This window comes from Furipterus horrens, unplaced genomic scaffold, assembly GCF_987537825.1.
Source record: "Furipterus horrens unplaced genomic scaffold, mFurHor1.1.pri manual_scaffold_3, whole genome shotgun sequence".
NCBI classification, from domain to species: Eukaryota; Metazoa; Chordata; class Mammalia; order Chiroptera; family Furipteridae; genus Furipterus; species Furipterus horrens.
The window spans coordinates 110,679,562-110,705,095 of record NW_028327173.1 but is presented as its reverse complement, the minus strand read 5'-3'; positions in this window follow the sequence as shown (position 1 = coordinate 110,705,095).

The window sequence follows — 25,534 nt, the reverse complement described above, 5'->3', positions numbered from 1 at the left end:
ACTACCAATTTGGCATCATGCATAGTTATTACAATATTATTGACTATATACCCCTGGCTGGTTTGGCTCAGTGGATTGAGCGTCGGCCTGCGAGCTAAGTGTCGCTGGTTCGATCTTCCAGTCAGGGCACATCAGAGAAGGAAAACTCTGACTCCAAAAAACCTCTGCTGCCTTGCGGCATACCTCTTCAGGGGAAAGGCTAAGGGAGTAAACCCCGACAAAAAATCCGGAGCCGGAGTCCCTAAGGCGGTTTGACGTTGTAGTCAACACCGGCAACTCCTGTGGCGCACCTGAAGCCAAGCTGTATTGACTCCGTCTTTCCCTTGGACCCTTCAGCTGCGAAGAGAGGGGGGGTCTGCTGCATGGGCAACAGCAGACCCTCCATATCACCCTGCCCAGGCTCTGTAGCTTCAGCTTCACTGGAGAGGACACTCCAGCGTTATCGCAAGATGTCGATTCAACACGGGAGGAGACAGATACCGTGTCACTCCCGAGTCGGACTGCACAGCCATTCTCGGCGGTGCAGATAGACTCTTAAGAAGCTACACCATCGTCTCTCGAGACGGACGGCTGCCGATATCGATATCGATATATTGACTATATATCCTATGCTGTACTTTACATCCCCATGACTATTCTGTAACTACCAATTTGTACTTTAAATACCTTCACCTCTTTCACCCATTGCCCCAAACCCCCTCTGCTCTGGCAACCATCAGTCTGTTTCGGTTTTGTTTTGTTTTTTCATTTATTTTGTTCATTAGATTCCACATCTAGGTGAAATCATATGGTATTTGTCTTTCTGGCTGACTTCACTTAGCATATTACCCTGCAGGTCAGCAATTTTCAACTGCTGTGTCACAAGAATTTTTAAAACATGCAATACCTGATTATTTAGTCAGGGAAACTGACCTCTTTTTCCTTAGCTGTCAAATCTTAAAAATGACAAGAGCCAACACAATAGTCATCTGGTGTGAATGAATCAAAATTATATCTATTTTTTTTGTCAGATTGTCTAAAAATACATTTTTGGTGTGCCAGATTTTAGTAATTAGTTTATGTGTGCCATAAGATGAAAAAAGTTGAAAATTGCTACCTTATATTGTCAAATTAAAAAATAACAACCACCAATGTAATAGCCTTTAGGTGTGAATGCCTTGTCTTGAACCATAAATATATAGGTCATATAATAGAGTTGCATCTTATTGGTCATGTCGCATAATAAGGTTACATCTAATTGGCTAATTCTCGGTATCAGAAATCCTTATATACGTGTATAGGCACCTGATGGGCGAGCTGGACCCAGAGGGGACCACACCAGGACGCATCATGTTTGAGTTGCAAAAGGTGAAAGATAAAGAGAGAGTCCTGGGAGCAGCAAGAGAGAGGCAGAGAGTTGCCTACAGGGGGCTGCCTATAGGACTATCAGCTAATTTCTCAGAGAATACTTTGCAGGAAGGAAGGGACTGGCAAGCAGTATTCAATGTGATGAAAGGCAACCTGCAACCAGGGTTACTCTATCCAGCAAAGCTATCATTTGGAATGGAAGGGCAGATGAAGTGCTTTCCAGACAAGGTGAAGCTAAAGGAGTTCATCATCACCAAGCCATTATTATATGAAATGTCAAAGGGACTTACTTAAGAAAAAGAAGATCAAAACTATGAACATTAAAATGACAACAAACTCACAACTATCAACAACTGAATCTAAAAAATAAAAACAAAACCCAACTAAGCAAACCAGAATAGGAACAGAATCTTAGGTATGGGGATCATTTGGAGGGTTATCAGCTAGGAGGGGGGAGGGAGAGAAATGGGGATATGGTGCAGGGACTAAGAAGCATAAGCCGTCGGAACAAAATAGACAGGGGGATGTAGAGAATAATATAGGAAAGGGTGAAGCCAAAGAACTTATATGCATGACCCATGGACATGAAGTAAGGGGGGGCGGGATTGCTGGAGGGAAGGGGGGTACATGGCAGAAGGGAGCAAAGGAGGAAAAAAACTGGAACTACTGTAACAACATAATCAATAAAACATACTTAAAAAAAAGTCTTTTGGAGTAAAAAGGGTAGGTGATTACTATTTTTATTTTTTTAGTTCAATGAAAATTTTGTGTTCTATGAGATTAAAAAGGTTGAAAATTGCTCCTCTAGGTCCATCCATGCTGTTGCAAATGGTAAAATTTCATTCTTTTTTATGGCCAACCAATATTCTATTGTATATATGTACCAATTTTCTTTTATTCACTCATCTATTGATGGGCACTTGGTTTGCTTCCATATCTTCACTATAGTAAGTAATACTGCAATAAACATAGGGGTGCATATATTTTTTCAGTGTTTTGGGTTTCTTTGGATATATACCCACAAGTAGAATTGCTAGGTCATAAGACAATTTCATTTTTAATTATTTGAGGAACCTCCACGCTGTCTTCCACAGTGGCTGCACCAGTCTGCATTCCCACCAACAGTGTACAAGCGTTCCCTTTTCTCCACATCCTCATCAGCACTTGTTTGTTGATTTATTGATGATAGCCATTCTGACAGGTACAAGGTGATATCTTATTGTGGTTTTAATTTGAATTTCTCTGATGATGAGCAACATTGAGCAACTTTTCATATGTCTATTTACCATCAATATGTCCTTGTTGGAGAAGTGTTTATTCTGGTCCTCTGCCCATTTGTTAAGTATATTTTATGATTATGCTGTTACAGTTCTCCCAGTTTTTCTCCTTTGCCACCCTCCACTCGGTACCCCAATTTCCTCCAGCAATACCCCCTTAGCTCATGTCTATGGGTTGTGCATATACATTCTTTGGCTTCTCCCTTTCTTGTACTTTTCTTTACACCCCCCTGTTTATTTTGCTCCTACCAGTTATGTTTCTTGATCCCTGAACCATTTTCCCCTTTCTCTCCCTTCCCCCTCCCTGCTGATAACCCTCCAAATGATCCCCATACCTATGATTCTGTTTCTGTTCTGTTTGTTTGCTTAGTTTGTTTTTGTTTTTATTTTTTAGATTCAGTTGTTGATAGTGTGAATTTGTTGTCATTTTAGTGTTCATAGTTTTGATCTACTTCTTTTTCTTAAATAAGTCCCTTTAACATTTCATGTAATAATGGCTTGGTGTTGATGAATTTCTTTAGCTTTATCTTGTCTGGGAAGCACTTCATCTTCCCTTCCATTCTAAATGATAGCTTTGCTGAATAGAGTAATCTAGATTGTAGGTTCTCACTTTTCATCACTTTGAATACTTCCTGCCATCCCCTTCTTGCCTGCAAAGTTTCTTTTGAGAAAGCAGCTGATAGTCTTATGCAAACTCCTTTATAGGCAACTCTCTGCTTCTCTCTTGCTGCTTTTAAGATTCTCTCTTTATCGTTTTTCTTATGATGTGTCTTGGTGTAGACCTCTTTGGGTCCAACTTGTTTGGGACTCTGTGCTTCCTGAATTTGTATTTATATTTCCTTTACCAAATTAGGGAAGTGTTCTTTCATTATTTTTTTCAAGTAAGTTTGGTTTCTTGCTCTTCCTTCTCTCCTTCTGGCACCCCTGTGATTTGGATGTTGGTACTTTTAAATTTGTCCCAAAGGTTCCTAATCCTCTCCTTATTTTTTCCAATTCTTGTTTCTTCTTTCTGTTCTGGGTGAATATTATTTCTTCTTTTTGCTCCAATTCATTGATTTGAATCTCAGCTTCCTTTCCATCACTGTTGGTTCCCTGTATATTTTTCTTTATTTCACTTTGTATAACCTTCACTTCTTCTTCTATTTTGTGACTGTACTCAATCATTTCTCTGAGCATCCTGATCACCAGTGTTTTGAACTCTACATCTGATAGGTTGACTACCTCTGTTTCATTTAGTTCTTTTTTTGGGGGGGTTCATTATGTTATTTTATTTGGGTCATGTTTCTTTGCTTCCTCAATTTGGCAGCCTTCCTGTGTTTGTTTCTGTGTATTGGGTAGAGCTGCTTTCACTCTGTGTCTTAGTAGTATAGCCTAATATAGTAGGAGTCCTGTAGGGTCCAGCAGCACAGCCTCCCCTATCACCCAAGCTGAGTACTGAAGGTGCGCCCTTCATGTGGGCTGAGTACACTGTCCTCTTGTAGTTGATCCTTGGTTGCTGCTGGCAGAGCAATGGGAGGGATTTATCTAGGCCAGTCAGCTGCAAGAACTGGCTGTGACCACTGACCACCTATCTCCACTCTCTATGGAGGATCAACTGTGCAGGGGCAGGGTGGGGGTGCCCCAACATGGTCTATAGCTGTCCACTGGATATGTTGGCCCTGGGGTTTCCTGGGTGGTGCAGGCCAAGGTCAGCTTCAACCTGTGTTTTTCCTGAGTCACCCTCCTTGAGCTATAAAGCAATCTGGGATGGCTGTTACTTGTGCTGGGCTTGGAGATCCCCAGGTGAAGCCAAGCTGTGAATCTAAGTTGCCTGCTGATAGTGCCAGACCTGGAGCTTACTGAGGCCAGCTGTTGCTTGTTTGATGGGATTTATGAAGGTGTGAAGCATGAGCCAAGACCAGCCACTCATATGGAAAAGCAGCTTGGGTGGGCCCATAAGTTGGGTGGGGCAGAATCTCTGGAGATCTCCAAGGCAAGTCAAACAGTGTTAGCCAGGTTGATGGAGTCTCAGATATGGCCCCAGCTTGTTGGCTCCGTCTCAATGGATGTGGTTTCTTTAATTTCATAGTTGTCAGATTTCCATTCAACTCAATTTCTGACAGTTCTGGCTGATGGTTGTTCTATATTTTAGTTGTAACTTTGATGTGGTCATGTGAAGAGATGAACCATGTCTGCCTATGCTGCCATCTTGACCTCAGCTTCTCTCCTTAGGTTGGGAAGACCATGTCCCCAACATAAAGAGGAATGCTTGCCTTCCCATTTGCTTACTTACTTGAAATATTGGCCAAGGAAGGCTGGGTCCTGATTCTAATCCCTTCATCACACCCAGCTTGGCCTGAGCACAAATTCCCTTCAAAATACTCAATACTTCAGGGCCTTGTCTGTTGGAAAACACAGGCAGCTGAAGCACAATCATCTAGGCATCCTCAAAGAAGAGCCCAAGAGCCAGAGAGCCCACCCAGAAGCCAGAGATCCCTGCCCATTTTTTAATTGGAATTTTTTTTTTTTTTTTTTTTTGGTGTTGAGTTATTTGTATGAGTTTTTTTTATAAATTTTGGATATTAACTTTTTATCAAATGTATCATTGACAACTATTTTCTTCCATTCAGTAGGCTCTTTTCATTTTGTTGACGGTTTCCTTTGCTGTGGAAAACTTTTTAGTTTCATGTAGTCCCATTTGTTTATTTTTTCTTTTGTTTCCCTTGCCTGAAGCAATATATCAAAAAAATATTGCTAAGAGAAATGTCAGAGATTTTACTGCATATGTTTTCTTCTAGGAGTTTTAAGTTCTCAACTCTTACATTTAATTCTTTAATCCATTTTTACTTTAGTTTTGTATATGGTATAAAAAAGTAGTCTAGTTTCATTTTTTGCATATATCTATCCAATTTCCCTGCAGTATTTATTGAATAGACTGTATTTACCCCATTGCATGTTCTTGCCTTCTTTGTCAACTATTAATTAACCATAGAGGAGTGGGTTTATTTCTGGGCTCTCCATTCTAAGAACAGGTGGTTTCTTAGCCATTGGACAATAAGGGGCAATTCTGGCCTTTGCCCAGAGTGGCTACTCTAGCTCCTAAAACTAGAGATGACATTTATGACCACTTACCTCTCCTACAGTCTTGGCCATAACACCAGTAATCATGCCTTATGCCTGGCCTAGGAGTGGAACTAGGGGAGGTTTTCAGAGGGAAAGACAGTGCACTCTTTCTGCCAGCTTTCCATCAGTTTCTGCACAGTCCTCCCATCTGTCCTTTGTTGTGGCCTCTCCTGAGCCACACCTGTTGGAAGTCTACCCTGATGTGTTGTGTCTGTGTGCACAAAGTCCTGGCTATAGAAATCCCAGAGAACTTATTTTTGTCACACACATACATACATACATACATACATACCTTGTGTGCAGTCAGATGGGGGTGGTGTTTATGTCTCAGTTCTCTTTTCCAAAATTGAAAAAATACAGTGGAGCTATAAATGTGTGCATTTTAAACAGCCACCCTTCTGCACTGTGTATATAACTCAGCTGCAAGAAATTTAAACATAAACTGAGTTTTCTGAGATCGGATGGAGGAAAATTTGGCTATTGGCATCTCAATTATTTTTCTGCACCAAATGCCAAAATCAGGCATTAAAATACAACACCTCCACCCTCAGGAAAAAAGAAAACACATGCATATAGATACAGCCTAATTTTGTCTGGGGAAAAGGTTGCTGTTGTTGCTATGACATGTTTTTGTAGCACAAATGTTGGCTCGCCACCCCATTTTGCTCTTTTATGCTCAAAGTGAAATATCTGAGTGAACACACACTGAAAGTTCAGAGCACTCTCCCGAGCCTTGCTGTGAGTTTTCCTTGCAGGAGAATCTGCTCCAGACTCCAAGGCAAACTTTCCAGGAGCTGAGACCATGGTAGGGTTTTATTAATCAGCACCAGAGGAGAAAGTTCTCCTCCTGTCCTGATCAGGGTCTACGAGTAGGCAGCTGGGAATGACTGTAATAGATGAAGGTATGAATGAGGCAGAGTAAGGGGAAGTGGTGAAGACAGTAGGAGTGAAGGGAGTATGGCCACTGTAGAAATCAACAAAGCTAAGGTGACGTCCACAGGGATCAGAAACTATCTTGTGCATGCTGGAAAGGGAGCTGGGATGGATGAAGCGTGAAGGCTGATGGACCTGAGCTTGAATTCAGACCTAGAAAATGTGCTCACTGGGGTAAGGGGCTCCTTTCCCCTCAGAGCCTGCGTAGATGTCTGCAGTACCCCAGCCCTAAGTCCAGGTGATTACCTAATGGTGGCCCCGTGGTTGGTCCTTGGTGCCCTCGGCTGCCATTTCTGATTCTTCCCTCCTTTTTTTAAATGGCTCAAGCCGTCTGGTATTCCAAAGACCCTCCAGTTCCTCTATTTACATTTGCCCTTTCAAAAGGTTCTGTCTTCTCCACCTTCCCAGCTACACACTTATAACAAACCCTGCTAGGGCTGGCATACTAACAAGGTGCCGTGGGAAACAGGACAGGACCAGCCATAGTCCCTGTGGAGGAGGCAGGTGAGCAAACGACCCACTGAGGTATAGCCCAATGGTCTATGTCCTCAGGGTCTGAGAGTTAAAAGGGACTTGCATTTCTGTAATCTTGGATGCTGCTGGCTCCTGTGCCCATCTCCATGAAGCAGCACAGCCACTCTCTGGTAAGTCTGCACTGCTGAGCATTTCCAAGAGGTCAGGGCTGTTTCACACACATACCGACAAGCAAGGCTGGAGGAGCCCACGTGCAGTTGAAGGGACCCTCTCCTGGGCTCCACGGCATCCTCCAAGTAATGTTGTCTTTGTCTTCAGTCCTCGTCAGCTCCTACCAAGGCTGGCAGTACCCTGCTGTCATATCTCCACCGAGCACCATGACTGAGGCTTGGGAACCTCACAATGCAAGGATTCCTTACGTGTGAAGGAGAGGGTGCTTTTCCATTACGGTCTGTGGAGGAGCCCGAAGCAGGGCCGCTTGGGCTTCGTGTCTCACACAGCTTCGCCAAACTGCTGGCCAAAGAGCTCTACTGGCAGCCTCTGCGCCTCAGGTATGAGTTCTCAGGGGCCAGGCCAGCTAGCAGGTGGAGAGTTTTCCTTTTGACAGGGGAGTCGTCCAGCAGCCCCTGAACTCACTGACCAACAGCAACACTTGTCAGTCATGAGACTGGGCTGCTGTGTGGCTCTGCTGGGACCCAGTGCTCGGATACTTAGGGATTGTGTGTCCATTGGACACCAGAGCATCTCTATCAGATCTTAAGTGGGAGGGATAAACATGTTTGAGAATGGTAATTTGTTATAAGTCTGTCAATGTTTATAATACACATTTTTTAAAGTTTGGAAATTACCAAAATGTAGGAAAAACATGTAAAACTTAAAACAACCCACAGTAATCCCATGACCCAAAGGCAACTTTTATTAGTGTTTTCTTTTGGCCTCCAGGATCTTTTTTATTTATTTATTTATTTTCCCTGGAAGATCCTTCTGCATGGGAGGCAGCAGCTGGGGCTATGCTGAGCGGTGTATATACCCAGGAGGGACTAGGAGGAAATGTTTGAACAAGAATCTGACCAGCCTTGGAACAGAGAGTAAGGAAGGGCTGAGTCTGGGCTGCCTCCCTCCAGTTTTCAAAGACAGGTGGAAGGTGGTACAGAGCTTTCTGGAACAAGAGAGGTCAAGAGGGAGAGAAGGGATGCTTCTCAGAGTGTTGAAGCAAGAGTCTGGATTCAGGCTGCTCAAGAACAGGGGTGGTGTCACAGCTGTGGGACTCTCACATCCTTGCCCTCTGTAAGCTAGGACAGCTGGCCAGGAACATGGGAAGGTACTAACTGATACTGTGTGAAACAAATAATGAAGAGATACTGCTAAGTACTTGCCCGCCTTTTTCTTCCTCATCCTCACAGCATGGCATCTCCCTCTCTGTCTCCAAGTGCTCTATGTCTGAGCCAGACCCAGCCCTTCAGAGAGGCCTCCTGAGATTTCCCATGCTCTCGGTGGTGGCTACAATGGCGTCGTCTCAATTTGCCAGACCTTTAAGACCGAGTGCTAACAATTTTGTGACCTGAGAAGGCTGACTTGAGGCACATCAAGGGTTCCCACTCTTGCCCGTGGTCATCCTACCTGTGCTGCCACTATTCAGGCACTTTGCGGAGCAGCATGGCCCTGATCTGAGCCCCAAGAGGGGACAGGACACCACGGCCCTCGACCAGGATCTGTTTTTGATCCTCTTGATTATGACTTGGAGAAGCCATTTCACACTCTGGGTTTGCATTTTTCATTTGGTTACAAATAATAAGCAGAATTAAAGATGTGGTCCAGGAGTCAGAGGCAAGTCAATTCTCCAAGATACCAATGAGCCAAGGTCCCCTGGGTGGTTAACATTGTTCCCGTTTCCTTTTGGACTGGGAGTGGCTGTTTCCAGACCTGATTGTGGAGGAGTGTATCAGACCCTGCTTCAGAGCCCAGGAGCCCAAAGAAAGGGAAAAAGGTGCTCAGAACTGGGTTGAACTCAGGAAAGGAAAAAAAAGGATGAGGAAAGTGAGGGTTGGAATGCCTCAGCCCCAGGAGGGGGGCAGGCCCTGGCCCACGCCTTTATGTCAGACAGAGTGCTTCAATGTCCCATTTAATCCTCAGAACAACCCTGCAAAGTATTATTATCTCCAGTTTATTCATGAATCCCTTCCAAGGCTCAGAGAGAGGAAGTGACTTACCCAAGATCACACAACTGGAGGTATCAGTCTTCCAGTAAGTTTTACCTGCCTCTAAATACATGCATGTTCCAGATCTCTGCACAGCAGGGCCAGGGCAGAAGGCTAGGACTCCTAGGTGTGCACATGGCCCCCACTCTTTTCCGTCCTTTCTTATGTCAGCAGTATGGTCACCCCAGAGCTCTCACCAGGAGTGAGAATTGATCTGAAACTGCCTTCTGTTGAAGGGCTTTGAGGAAAGCTTTGGGCAGAGGAGAGATTTGCCTTAGGCAGGGGCAAGGGAAGGAGTTAGGAACAAGAGACCTGTTTGCTGATAGATGACAGTCAGATGTAGTGGCCATAGGAGAGGAGCACGTCAGTCTGGGTCCCTTTCTGCAACCCCAACCCCCACCCCTGCCACCCTCCACGAGGGAAGGCTGGGGCTCGGGATCCCTGCCCAGACTTGGCATTGGGACTCCAGGCTCACCTCTTGTCACACCATCCTCAGTACCTCCTCCTTTGACTCCTCCAACATTCTTCAACACCCCTTTAAAAATTAAGGGTGCAGCAAAGGTGGGGGCAGCTCCTGAAACAGATGAGAGATAATTGCCTGCCTCTGACTCCTCTTGATGTGAAAATGGGATTGGAATGACTCACTCTGGTTGAAAGGTTATTTGAAGGTTATTACAGGAAAATTGTTATTCATACATTTTTTTCTGTGGGTTGGATAGCCTAAAAGATTAAATTCACAGAGTGCATAATGACCCATCAGGGCAGACAATGGTAGGGGCGTCCCCTGGGAGGGGAGATAAGGGAACAGAGACTTCTCTGAATAATTCATGCTCCAGCAGACGTGGCACTAACAGATGACATGAGGCTTTTCATTAGAAAGGAGAGGAGAGAAGTCGCTTTGAAAGCAGCCTGGTGTTTCTCAGCATTGCCGCTGGTGCTGGCACAGCCTGCTGCGGCTTCCATCAGTGCCTGTCCCCGGCAGAGGAGGGGCACCATTGTTTGCCACAAGGTGGTCCGAGCTATCTGGCCTCATCCTCGGTCTTGACGCTCCCAAGAGGCCGAGGCCAGGTTCGAGTGGGGCTCTGGATGTGTTTAAATGAAGATATGGTTATGGGAAATGTTATTGAGAGTGATGTGACATATGTTTTCTTCCTGTCCCATCAGAATCTCTGTGCATAACCTCATCTGGTGATGGAGCTGAAAAACAGAACTGCAGGCCTTTGGGAAATGAAGGGGCAGAGCCAGAATGTCGTCTCCCCGGGACCCTAACTGCTGAGATGACCTCGAGCAAGTCCAGACCCTTGCTTGCACAGACAAATCAGAAACTAAAGTGCTTTGCCCACAGAGAGCTCTTGGGCTGATGAGCCTGGGGCTGTCCCCCTTCTCCCCTAGACAGTCTGGTGCCCTAGGGCAGTGCACTTGGTCTGTTACTGTGCAAAGTCACACAGGTAAACTGTGACCTTTTAAAAGGTGGTGAACCCGTTCTCTCCCCCACAGGAAGGCTAATGCGTACCTTCAGTGGAAGGGTGGGATGCAGCAGGGGGGCAGGGCTGTGGCTGGGAGCCCGCACGCAGCCTCTGGGGAGCCCGCTTTGAACATTCCAACGCTCTCTCTCAGGCTCCCTCCCTTCTGACCTCCGAGGGCCCAGGGCCCACTCCAGGTCAGAGTGTCCCCTTTGAGGAGGCTGGGGGGCTGGTCAAAGCATCCTGTGACTTGTCTCACCCAGATCTCCCCTCTCCCAACCCTCAGATGCCAGGCAGAAAGGATCAGGCCACTGTCCCTGGGATCCTACCAGACTTGATCTGATTGCTCACTACATTTCATGCACTGCTTTACTCCTGGATATCTCCTTGCTGTCACCACACCAGGAGACCAACAGTGACACTGACTTTAGCAGGTGCCTTATGGCCTCACGTTCCCACATCAAGGCCCCAGGACAGCACCTTTGCCTGAGTGGGTGATTCACATAGCTAAGGGCCTCAGAGGAGGGTATTCATCTCACTCTGGGCCAAGAGAAAAAGTAGCGAGATATTCACAGCGCGGGACAGTGGAAGTGTAGGACACCGAAGACAAAGGGAAGTGTTCAGGGCAGTGTCTAGCACTGGGCTTCCAGTTTCAGCTTTACCGACCATGGACTGTGTGATCCCGGCTTGTCATTTCACCACTGTGTGGCTCAACTTCCCCAACTGTAAATGGGTGTCAAGAGGCAACTGCCATGCTTCCCTCCCTGAGGTGGAAAAAAAGCTAACTGTTCCAAACTATGGGGGTGCTGCTCTTACTGCTCCATTCCCCACTGGCTAGGTGTCCAGTCTGTATGAACACTCTCCATGGCTGATTCCTAACTCTCCCACAAGTGGTAGACAGCATTATCCCCATTTACACAAGAGGAAATTGAAACTCAGAAAAGTTAAATGACTTGGCCAAGATCACACAGCTGGTGAGTGGCCAGGGCCATAATTGAGACCCAGTTGTACGTCGTTCCAAAGCAGGTATCTTGCCCTCTTCCCTGTGGGTGCCTGGCAGCCCCTCAATCATTTCTGATCAGTGGCTGTCGGTATGAGAAGGGGATCTTGATGCCAGATGGGCAGAAAGGAAGCTGTTGATGCAAATGGGGGGCAGCGAGGCACTGCACCGTCTCCCTGGTGCAGAGGTGAAGATGCTGGCTGGGGCCTCCGGCACATTGGATTTGGGTCCCGGCTGTGTGCCCCTGAGTCTTTCGGTCTCGGCCCCTCCTCTGTGGAATGGAATGGAATAACTGCGTACACTTCAGAGAGCTGCTGGAAGGATCACAGGGCTTGAAAAAGGCTGACTATGGTGCCCGGCTCTCGGCAAACAGGGGCTCATGTGCGCAGGTGCTTGTTCCCAGGAAAAGGCTGCCTGTGGTTTGGGCCACTTTTCCTCAGTGATGATCACTTTTCTGTTCCTTTGCTCATTTGTTCATTCATCCACTCATTTATCCCCTTTCCTGAGAGAACCACTCCCTGCCATCCCTGAGGTGGGCACAGGCAGACGACCCAACCCCACACAGGCCTATCTCTTGGAGCTCCCAGCACGAGGCAGAGACCGACAACAGCAGCCGGTCCAGACCTCTGCCTCCTTGATCCATAAAATCTGAAGTGATGGAAGAGACTGGAAAGGATTAAGAGACCTGACAAAGACCGCTTTGGGGAGCTCATGAGGAATCTGACAGTATTTATTCTTTCCAAATCTCAGGCAAAACACTGAAAGCACATGACCAGGGTTGGGACAGCTTTATCGCTGGAAGTGATCTAGACCATTGTTTCTCGGATGGGGCCACGGAGGTCACACCAGGGGGCCTTGCTCAAGGCCACAAGTTAACAAACCACCAAGACCCAATCCCAGGTCTTCTGCTGTATTATCAGTCGCCAGCCTTATCCAGAGGTCTGAGATACTAGCAATCTTTTACTTAAGAGTTTGCATAAGTTGTTCCTGCCATTTAAATGTAGTTCATGATTTCCCTCCAGTTTATGGAAGCTTAAGTGGGCATAGTGTCTCAGGTAGGTAACTGTGTATCACATGTTGTCACATACAGTTGGTACTCAAGATAAAACAGCTGTTGTTGTAAGCCCTAATTAAATTCTAAGTCAAGCAATTAATTTAGCCCCCTAATGCTTATGATTTGAGTATATAGATTCAGACTATCTTTTCCTCCTTCCTCCCTCCCTTCTTCCACAACTACATAAGAAGCAGCTTATGTCAGCCACTGTGTAGGCACACGTAGGGATCCAAAAACAGTAACAGTTCTTGTACGAAACAACCATATTTATTTGGTAGGGAAGATAAGCAGAGCAGCAGCAACATGTCCCCCCAGAATGGGAGCAGACATTGGAGACCCAAAGGCCTGGGCAGGAACCCACTGCCAACCCTTGCAGTACTGTGTCCTCGGCCACAATGCAGCTTCTCCAAGCCTTCTCCTATTCTGCATCTTAGCAGGTAGCAAGGGACTTGGGGACTCATATAATACATGCCCTCATTTAAAGCAGGACCCCTTGAAAATTTCCCCAAATAGTTGAAGAGAGGTAATAGCTAGAAATTTTGTAAAATAAAATAAAAAACTTTAGGCAGATTGACTCTTTCCAATCCATCCCTACCTTTTGCCAAATTGAGCCAAGCCCAGAGATAAGATCATCATGCTTTGAAGAGACAATTCTATTTGGACATTCTATTAGTTCTCAAAACACAGGACTCACCCTGGCTGGTGTGGCTTAGTGGATTGAGCGTCGGCCTGTGAACCAAGTGTTGCTGGTTCGATTCCCAGTCAGGGCACATAATTAGGTTGCACTTCAGGTCCCCAGTTGGGGGCGCGAGTGAGAGGCAACCACACAGTGATGTTTCTCTCCCTCTCTTTCTCCTTCCCCCTCTCTCTAAAAATAAGTTAATAAATAAACAAACAAATAAAAAAAAAAAAAAAACAGGACTCAAAAATAAAGGTCATCTACATGCAATGTGGCATCTTGGATCGTGTTCTGGAACAATAAATGCCATCAGTGGATATGTACACATACACATACAAACACACACACACACCCAAGTGCAAAGTCCTGCCCACTCTACAACTCTCATATCTCCCATTTTGTCCCCATTTCTTAATGTCACAGCTTTGCCTCAATCCTTTGATAGAACTCATCTTAAGTACCACTCTAGCTGTCTAAGTGTCTCCCTCCCTCTAGTTTCTCTCCTTCCCAAGTCACCCTACACTCAGCTGCAAGGTACAAAAATATTGTCCGTGTGTCTCCAATGTCTATTGGGTGCAGCCCAAGTTTCTCAATTGAGAATCCAAAACTTTCTGTAATTTACAAACATGAACAACCTACTTATATTTAGTCTTATAGATCATCTCCACTCTCCCCTCAAGGTGTGATCTTAGCAGATTTCCAACTATTACAGGAAGACATCTGGATACAGAAACTCAAAGAATTAAGTTTGAGAAAAACTTATCTATTAAAAACCCAGTCTTCAAATGGTAAAATCTGAACAAGATCCATGAGTTGTATCAGTGTCATTTTTCCTGTGGTCATACTATACTGGTTATGCAGAATGTTACCTTTGGGGAACCTGAGTGAAGGTTATAAAGATCTCTTCAGATTGTTTCTTACAATGGGATGTGAAGCTACAATGATCTCAATATAAAGATTTTTAAAAACCCACAAAGAGAAAACCTTCCCCATTGAAACATTACCTCTATTAGTCCCCTCTTTTCCATTTTTTCATATTGTAATGAACCAGATCCCACTGTAAAAGGTGAGGAAGGATACTTTCAGGAGAGATCAGAGCAAAGAGCCTGCAACAGTGACATTAACCCTCACTTAGAGGTTTACTATTAGAAAATCCATTTAGTAACCCCACATGCTTCTGAGCTCTTAGCAATTTGTGGCAGGATGCCAAGAGCCCATGAGAATGGAAGCATCGCCAGATGGATCCTTGGAGTCCCAGCATCTTGGCATTGAAGCTATTTATTGGCACTGTATGTGCCCTGTCAATGTCTGACATTAATACATGTATAAGACGAATACCCACGGTGGTCGGATATTGTTTGTGTTCACACAGCCCTTCCTTTGGGGGAATCATCACTTTCAAACACCATGTGGTCCCGGAAGTGGCATCAAATGGTGCTGTGGACCCTCCCACTCCATGGGCATAGACTCTGACCCAGGCTACGCTGTAGCAGTTATTGGTTCATGGATATGCACATGACTTGAGCTAAGCCAATCAGAGTCTTGCAAGGACTTGTCTACTGGAGCAGCTTTTTGCCTGAGTCTTGGTGCCAGGGAAACGTGAAGGTAGGGCTGCCAGCAATCATTTTCTTTGACCAGAGGGGAAACAATAAATCTCAGCTGGAGTGAATGGAGCTGAAACACAGGGGATTCAGCTGAGAGAAGGAGGGTGAAAGAGAGCCCTATCAATACTTCTGATTTCCTCTGCATGCAGCCATGCCTGCCCTGATCCTCCAAAGCACTTCTCAGCTACAATGTGCCATAACTTGTCCCTTTTTATTTTTTAAAGCCAGTCTGAGTTGGTTTTTATCACATGTAACTCCAAGAGTTGTGATTGCTACAATATCCAAATTAAATAATGCTTTTATAGCCAATTAAAGAAAGCTAAAGGAAACTGGTTCTTCCAAACATTTTTCATCAAAGGATTGTGTAGATTGTCCAGAAAAGGAAAGTCAGGATGTTAGAGAACAATAAAGTTCCTCTTTGGAGAATGAAGGAAGGGGTAGTACAGTCTGGGGAAGGTTGCAAACCACCACTAAATTCTGGCTTCTGCTCACTAAGCTTTCTCTAAATAACTCAGCATGATTAGGACTAAATATCCCCCAACATTTTCTTTAGTTAAAAAATAAGTTATTACCTTTATAGTTTTCCCTGGCTGGTTTGGCTCAGTGGATTGAGCGTCGGCCTGCGAGCTAAGTGTCGCTGGTTCGATCTTCCAGTCAGGGCACATCAGAGAAGGAAAACTCTGATTCCAAAAAACCTCCGCTGCCTTGCGGCATACCTCTTCAGGGGAAAGGCTAAGGGAGTAAACCCCGACAGAAAATCCGGAGCCGGAGTCCCTAAGGCGGTTTGACGTTGTAGTCAACACCGGCAACTCCTGCGGCGCACCTGAAGCCAAGCTGTATTGACTCCGTCTTTCCCTTGGACCCTTCAGCTGCGAAGAGAGGGGGGGTCTGCTGCATGGGCAACAGCAGACCCTCCATATCACCCTGTCCAGGCTCTGTAGCTTCAGCTTCACTGGAGAGGACACTCCAGCGTCATCGCAAGATGTCGATTCAACACGGGAGGAGACAGATACCGTGTCACTCCCGAGTCGGACTGCACAGCCATTCTCAGCGGTGCAGATAGACTCTTAAGAAGCTACACCATCGTCTCTCGAGACGGACGGCTGCCGACGACGACGACCTTTATAGTGCAACTTTTTTTGGATATCCTCCCTGCTTACATCACTGAACCCCTAACTGCCCCAATGTATACACAACCATTTTGTTTGCAGCGGCTAACCCTCTAGAGTAAGTTGTAACCTTCTATTTTATTGCATTTTACAAGGGGCGACCCCCCCCAAAAAATAAAATTTATTTATAAAAAATTGTGTATTTATTCTTACATGTTTAAACTTTAGTCACTTTCAAAGTACTCTTGATTTGATGTAATGCATGTATTGAGACATTTTTTCCACTGCTCAAAACAGTTTGAACTTGTAGATTTTGATGCCTTTTAGTGTTTCTGCTATTTGTTGTTTCACCTCTTCCACATTGACAAAACATTTCCCTTTGAGGACATTTTTTATCTGGGGAAACAAACAAAAAAGTCACTCAGGGTGAGGTGAGATTGGGTAAATAGGGAGGGCGGGGCATGGGAGTCCTGCCATTTTTGGTCAAAAACTGCTGAACACTCAGCGTGGTGTGGGCAGGTGTGTTCATAAATCACGCATTATAAACTGAGCAGACACATTGAAAGAGTCTTCAAAAAAAAATTCACTGAAGCCAAACACAACTTCTCACAACATGAGAACACAACAATGCTAACTGATACAGATGGGTTCCTAGAAAACTCACCTAGTCGGGGGAACCCTCCAGAAGATAATTCTGTCTTTTGGGGGTCCCCCCTCGTGTTCTTACTTTTACAATTCCAATAACTTCTCTGCAGAAAATTTGTTGGTATCATATAATCTCACCCATGAATTATCAGACCCTCAGCCTTCTGATAGGATTTTTGGAAATGAGGTTATTTAGACAAGGACTGGGCACCTAATTTCAGCTAGACCAATCAAAATCCTTGGCCAAGACTTGGGCATAAATGAGACACTCTTCATGTGCTAGGACCTTCAACATTAGCCTGGTCCTTGGGGCTAGGGGTTGTTTATCACCATGTGGACCAGAGAGGAAAAGAGTCCATTCATATGGAAAGAGGAAAATAAAGTTCTTATAAGCAATGAGATATGGAGGGAGAGCAGGTGGCTTCTCATTTTGACCTGTTCCCAAGGTCAGGAAGCCTGATTTCCTTTGAGTTCTGTTAAACATCCTGTGTCCTAAAAATAAATCTACACTTTCTCTTTTTAAGTTAAATCCAGATGGTTTCTGCCCCACCGCAACCAAAGAATCCTCTATAATACATTCATTCTTGCTAAACTGTGAAATGCTTCCTCCATCCTCTCTTCCTTTTCCTCTTTCCCCGTTTTCAATCAAATGTGTGATCGCTGACACATGTATATTATGCAGAATATCAAATATAGGTCAATGGATGTCACCATGGTAAAACAAGCAAAAGAAAAGCTCCCACTTCTCAATGCTTGTCAGTAAAAGGATACAACGATTGTTCTTTCCCCCTGCTGGTGGGGGCGGGGGGGGGGTCATGAAGGTCAGCCCACGCTTTGGCATGTGAACTTCTTGTTCCCACCAAATCAGTTCGTTAAAGTGAGAATGTTTTATTTAAGCAGACATGCGTGAGCCTCAGTCAGAAACAAAGACACCCTGCCAGCATGCACCATCACAAAGCAGGCTGGGTGAGACATCTCCGCTAAGGCACTGATTTTTCTCTAGTGCCAGGCATCATTTTGGAAAGTTGCTCTGGGAGGTTGGGCTGTACTTTAATGAGGTCTGAGACACATTCAAGGCTCATCCTTTTGAAAAACAAAGCTCCGGGAAGGCTTCAACACTGGGAAGTGGTGAAATCAAATGACCCATTGAGGCTAAATTACCAGCCTCACAGAGCGTTTTTTAGAAATGCCATTCTGCCCCGGCCTGGGGCCACCATTCTTTCACTTGCTCTTCCAATTAATTATTGTGTTTTACCACTATCTCCAAAGATAATTGCCTGTCAGTGTATCAGTATGTAACACCTCGGGGTAAGCGATGCTCAATACTCCCACGCAGGTCCGTCTATCAGTGCTAATAAACACAGGGTGGGAGAACCCACCTGCTTTCCGGTGATGAGCCAGGATCCTGATCATTCCATCCTCCTCCTCCGCAAATATGCTGCCTCCCTCCCTCCCACCCTCACCCTAGGCTGGGGGGTGGGGTGGGGTAGGGCAGGGGGGCTGAGAATAGAAACCCATGTGTTCCGTGGTAGAAGAGTGCTTGATTCTGAGGATGGCTTCTTTCCAATAGATATGTGCTTCTTAATTTAATTTTGAGGACTACAGGATAGATAGCAAAGAGGGAGGTTTTTCTTTTTTGTTTTTTTTTGCCACCTATCCCATCACACTACTGAAAGAAAAGGTATGGATCAATAGGCTTTGTAATTACAGAGTTGGTAAAAAAAATTTTTTTTAAATCATGGCTGTAGGGGTCTTTTGTATTCTTTAAAGCAACATGGAAGAGTGATAGAATGCTAGGAGTGAAGCCGTTTAGCTTTAAAGCCTGCTGCATTAAATATTTCAATAGGGAAAAGAAAAAAAATCCTCATTTCAAATTAAATCGAACCCATTCGGTGAATATATGAGCATCATACCGAGTAAGTGTCAATTAGAGTGATAAGTAGTGGATCTGGCACCGAGTTCTGGATTGTTCTGAGGTCTGCTTCCCAGGTGTGGCCATTCAGTGGTTTGGGGGGAAATTGAAACTAATCCACCAAGTGCAACCTGGGTTTCTTCTGAGAAACGCATTCTCATCCAATACCTCCGAGTTAATTGGCATTCTATTCTCATTTAAATCCCTGTCACAACGTTTTATTTTACCTTATTGTTGTTATTTCAGAGGAAATTGCAATTCTAATGTCTTTCCGGTAGTTTTCAGGGAGCGTAGGACAAACTTGGTCGTGTCACCCACAGATTGCAGCTTCTGTCAGAATTTGGGGGGTTGAGGTCACCTGCGGACTGTGCTCTCAGTGGAGAGTGGAGAGGAAATAGAATCGTTAATGGCATTAAAAATTTTCTCTGAAGCCCAGTTTGCTTCCTGTCTCTCTAGTGGCTCTCTTGGCACACAGGACCTTTTGTGCAAGGACAGGAAGGAACCACCTAAGATGGGAGATGGAGAGTCTGGAATAAATGATAAGGTCATGCACAATTAGAAATCTGACATGGATGCTGGGCAGTAGGGCCCCTGATAGGGTGTACTGCCGTTCTCAGCCTAAAACGAGAACCTGCGTACCATGAGAAGCCCCGTCTTGTTGGTTAAGGAAGGCCAGCAGCTGTGGATTTCATCTTCTGAGGGAGCCCTCCTCAGGGAAGCCCCTGGGTCCTTGGCCTTGATTTCCCTGTCTTCACCTCCAGATGGTATCTGTGATCACCTTCCCAGGAGGGTCCAACCTGTCCCTGTGCCTTGCATAACCAGTATCATGAGAGCCAACAGGTTCCACTTGCGCTCTACCCACTCCGGCCTTCCCTGGGTGCCTCCTGCTTCCTGTGGACTTTCAGACCCTCAAATAACCAAAGAATGTTTCTGTAGGAACCACTGGGTGAAGACTGCTATTTTCATCATTCTTGACAACGTACATTCCCATAAATACAAGCCCACACAGATATATTTGCTCACTCTTAACTCAGTCTCTCAGCCCCCACAATGCCCTGGCCCTTTTGTAGCATGCTTTTTTCCTAGCTTTGCCAATTTATTGAAAGATCTCAGCACTTACCAGTGTTAACTCAGATGCTACTGGATCATCATATTCACCTGCTGATGCAGGGCCCCCACCCCAGGCATATCCTCCCAGGAACCCACAAGGAAGATCTCATGTGGATCTCTCAGAAGCCCGTTCTGTTGTCACTGGAAAGGATCAGCCATGGCCACCAAACATCAGCTCTTCACACTAGTTCTCATTGGGAATTACATCCATAGCCTGGCATCAAATCTCCCTGGCCCTCACCCACTGTTCACAGACAACCACTGTGATGCCCCAGAGTTCCCAGGACCCAAGCACTGCTTGAACACCTGTGAAAACAGTTGCCTCTGCTCCCTACTGCAGCCCTCACCTCACAGTGTGCAGACATGGACCAGGGAGAGGGGTCATGCTCTCTTCCTCCAAGGGTCCTCATATCTGCTCCCAAGATCTATGCACAGACATCCTCCCAACACCCTCTCTGCACTGAGCAGCAAATTCTTCTGGTGATGGTGCCAGCCACCAGGTCAGCAGATGCAGTGAGACGCTGACTCCCCTCCACAGGCCCAGCTGGAATCCTTGCTCTGGATTTGCTCCACATTTTGCAGTTCTCTTGGCCAGTTGATGACAGAGACTGGCATGAACCCTCCTATGATCTCATAGTCCTTCCGGCGTGTAGCATTCACTGAGTCCTCAGCAACATTGCCTAGTGAGAGCCATAATTTTATTGCTTTGAATTCACTCATGAAGCTGTAATTTGTTTTTTTCTTTTCATGTCTTCAAACTGTTTGAAGACAGAGCCCATATCTTAAACAGGTTTGTACTCCCACCCCCAGGATACAGCCCATCCTTGGCACAGAGTAGATACTCAGTGGTTTTAAAGGACGAACAGGGTCAACATGGGACACTTGGGGTGATATGGGACTTAACCTAGAAGCCTGCCTCCAGAGGACCTTATAAAACCATATTTTATTAGATTCCGATTCAGAAGGTCTGAAAAAGGTTCCTGAGGATGGATATATTTAATAGGTACCATGGTTCTGATAAACACCATCATTTGAACCACCAGCCTAGAACTCAGCCACTGTATCTAGCTCTCATGATTGATCACCAGATCTGGGATGTGTGTGTTCCATGGTTGGTGTAGGGACACTCTCTTCCCAGCTGTGTTCCTGTAGAAATCCCTGGACTTCTCCTCCTCCAGAGTTCCTGTTTCAACATCCCCATAAAGTGTACCTGTCATGCACCACATCCAACATAGACTTCTCCAGCCTCATCAAATTCCAGTGTGAGAGCCTCCTTGGTTAAGTCAGTGTCTCCTTTGTTTTCTTGACCTTGAGAGATGCCAATTTTGCCTTCTCAGAGACCATGATTCTGGAATGGCAAACTATCCATGGTCAGGTCTGGCTTTGGTTTCAGGTCTGTGTGACTCAAGAAACTCAGATACAGGGACTGAGATAAAGTAGAAGAGGCTACCACCCCCCTGCACTGAATCATGGTTTTTCTTGTAATTCAACAACCCACTTTACCATCTTGCCTCTCGTTTCCTTGGGCTCTGGTAGGTAACTGGCTAATTCCACTCGGTCCAACCAAGGGGCTTTAAAGTTATCTGACCTTCTTTCTCCTACTCCCCTTTCACCCACGGAAAGCATCCCAGGACTTTTCAAAATTTCATAAATGAATAGTCCACTGAAAAAGGATAGCAGGTTCCCAGGCAGGTCTGTGGCACAGTCACACATGAAAACTATCATGGATGTATCTTGGATTTAACTTAAAATTTTATTTTAGTTTTGTATCTTACTCTTCAATATAATTGTTTTTTTACTATTAAAAACATATTTTCAATTAAAAAACAATGAAGAAAACTGATGGTGTACTAAGATGTAGCATATTTATTTTTCAGGGTTGTATACTCCCTGATACACTCCATGTACCACCAGGTAACCCCTGTCCCAGTGTGAGAAGCCTGGTGCTGAACTAATAGAGCTGCAAGGTCTACAGGAGACAAAACTGAGCACAGGGTGGGGGAGATGTGTATCTCCAGCCTCATCCAAACTCTGGGCTCCTGAAGACTTGGGTGCAAAGATGGTGATGCCCCATGGAGAAGAGAAAGAACATCAGTGGGGGCTGTGAAACCTGGGATGCTGGGCTTGTAGGGGAGAGAGCGGTGGTACCCATGGACTGGCCAAGGCACCCTGGACCATGTCCTTGAAAATGTCAATGCTGAATAAAGACATTAAATAATGATAATGAAAACTCTATGTTTCTTGATATAACTTCTTTTCTATGCAGTCATTTCATCCTCCAACCATTCTACAAGATAGACTTCGTAATCCCATTTTATAGTTTAGGAAACCAAGGCTCGGAGAGATAACCTTGCCTAATGCTCCATAAGTAGGAAATGACAGAGCCAGCCAGGACTGACCAATTCAAGTCTTGCATTCCCTTACCTCCCTACTCGTTGCTATGCCAGCTGAACAGAAGAGAGAGAATGAAGCTCTGATGGAGCAGACAGATCTGGGTTTATCATTCTTCAGAAATGTCCAGTTTGGAGGAATTCCTTCAGAGGCTGAGGTCATCCCAGGAGATGCCAATACACATTCCTCTTTCCAGCCTGGCTCCCCACTCAAGCATGAAGACCTCATTTCCCAGAACCATACAGGACAGAGTCTTTTAGCAATCTCACCCAGGCCATCCTCCCCTCCACCCCCCAGCCTTTCCACCCTGAAACACTTCCCATTCTTCACACCTAGGCTAGTCTGCTCAACTTCCATTTTCCCTCCTTGTCTAAGAGAATATATGAAGACCAATTCTGGCATTTTAATCAGAACAATGGACTAGGAAGCCAAAGGGCTCTGTACTCACAAGACAAAGACCACATTGAGGCCCGCAGGCAGCCAACCAAAATGAGTTATGACTGTGTCCAACCTAATGGCCGCCAGGCATACAAAGAAGTTCTTTAACCAAACAAAGGTTTAAAAATTCTGTTGTGTGTCATTTGAACCACGTTGGAGTTGTTTTGTCTATTTCAGTGAATGCTGGCCTACCTCCGCCCTTGGCAGAGCCAAGAGTGCCTCCATAGCTTACTTGCAGTTGTCCCAAAGTACCATCCCACTTCTGGATTTTATGCTTATTAGCAGACACAACTGGAAATTCTTCAGCTGTTGCAAAATGGGTCATTTGGAACCAAAATCCCATCTTCGAGTATGTTCATATGATGGATTGTTGGAGGCCCCTTGGCTAGAGGAGATGTGGATGTTGTCATTACGCCTCCAGCATTGAAAAGGCCCAGCTAGAGATAGGTGGCATGCTCTTAGATCACTGTGCTAGGGCAGGTCTTAGGCACTGTCTAGTTCATTCTTACTTGAGAAACCATAGCCCTAAGATGGGGGTGGGGGGATCACAAAACCATGATGGTAAATCTTCGTGGGTACATTCACAATGCTCAGCTTTTGCTATGGCACTAGGCCATTTTGTAGGCAGAAAAGACCATTGCAGACTTTGACATTTAGCTTTTGTTTGACTCTGTTTGATGCTTTTTAAGTTTGTGTATTTGGCAACTTCAGTCATTCATTCAACAAAACATGTAATGAGCATCTACCACTCCTACATTTACAGGGCATTCTCTCAACAATGATAATAACTGACACAGAGCATTTGCTGTGCAATAGGCACTGCTATAAGAACTTTATCCACAAAAGCTAATTAATCTTCACCACAGCCTCAGGAGTGGATGAGCTAGTGATAACATGTAAGAAAAAAAGTCTGAAAATCAATGAAAACCAGATGCTAAGTTCCCTGGTTTCCCAAAGATTGCCTCATTGACATCCATAAAAAGATAACTATGAAATTTCCATCTGTAAACTCAACCTGATCATCCAGGAAATGTACTCAAACTCTTCCACTTTGCAAGTCCTTCCACCCCTCCACCCTCCCCATTCTCAGGGACAAAACATCCTTCTAAAAGGAAGAAAATTCTCTTGCTCACAAGGTTGCCAAAGTCATGAGGACTGGAGTACCAAATAGGGTGGTACTGTTCTTCTAAATATGAGCTGCCCCCAAAGGGACCCACCTGAACATCCTGGGCAGACCCTCTGTTCCATTAGGCTTCTCTCCTCAGTGGTGATACAAGCATGAGTGAATAAATGGATGGATGGATGACTGGATGAATGAATAAATGAATTTTATAAATTTTAAAGACCTTGAGAAATTCCTACCTATAAAAATCCACTTCTGCCACCTCTCCAATATGTATAGATTTTACTCTTGAATTTTATCATTTTAGGCTGCATTGTCCAATATGTTAACCACCAGTCACATGAGTCTGTTTAAGTTTAAATATAAATGAACTAATATAAATAAAGCTAAATACGCATTTCATCACTTGCACACTCTATATGTCAAGTGCTCAATAGCCACAAATGGTTAGTGATTACTAACTGCAATGGACAGCACAGATGTAGAACATTTCCTTCATCACACAAAGTTCTATTGTTCTGTGAAACCATTTATTATTTTTTAATATGCTTTATTGATTATGCTCTTACAGTTGTCTCAATTTCTTTTCCCTTTGTTCCCCTCCACCCAGTGACACCCCTCCCACCAGTTGTACCCCTGCTTAGTCCATGCCCATTGGTTGTGCATATAGTTCTTCTCAACCTGTATACTCCACTCCATCCTACTGTGCTTCTTAATTCCTGGACCATTTCCCTCCATTCCCCCCCTTTCCCCCTCCCTGCTGACCTCCCCCCATAATCTTCCCCACACCTATAATTCTTTTCCCACTCTCGTTGCCTACTTAGTTTGCCTCTGTTTCGTTCCCTAGCTTCTGTTGTTGGTTGTTGTGATACAGTTTTCATTTTAATGTTTATTAAACAAGTCTCCTAAACAAGTCTCTTTAACATTTCATATAACAGTGGTTTGGATCTGATGAACTCCTTCAGTTATACTTTGTCCTGGAAGAAATTTCTCTGCCCTTCTATTCTGAATGACAGCTTCACTGAATAGAGTAATCGTGGTCGTAAGTTTTTGCTTTTCATTACTTTGAATATTTCTTGCCAGTCCCTTCTGGCAAGCAGTTTCTTTTGAGAAATCAGCTGATAGTCTTATTGGGACCCCTTTGTACGTAATTCTCTTCTCTCTTGCTGCTTTTAAGATTCTCTCTTTATCTTTAATTTTTGACATTTTGGTTATAATGTGTCTTGGTGTGGTTTTCCCTGGGTCCAGTTTTTTTGGAACTCTCCGTGCTTCCTGGGCCTGTAAGTCTATTTCCTTCCCCAAGTTAGGGAAGTTCTGTTTCATCATTTTTTCACATAATTTTTCAATTTCTAGTTCTTCTTCTTCACCTTCTGGCAGCCCTATGATTCGGATGTTGGCCTGCTTATAGCTGTCCAATGAGTTTCTGAGCCTCTCCTCATTTTCCTCACTTTTCATTTACTCTTTCTGCACTGGTTGACTGCTTGTTTCTTCCCTATGTTCCGATTTGTTAATTTGATCCCTGGTTTTCCTTCCCTCATCACTAGTTTCATATGTGTTTTTGTTCATTCCAGCAGGACTAGCCTTCATTCCTTCCCTATCTTATTTAAGATCTGCTGTTAGGTCTGTAAGCATTTTTATAACCAAAGCTCTGAACTGAGTTCAGAAAGATTATATA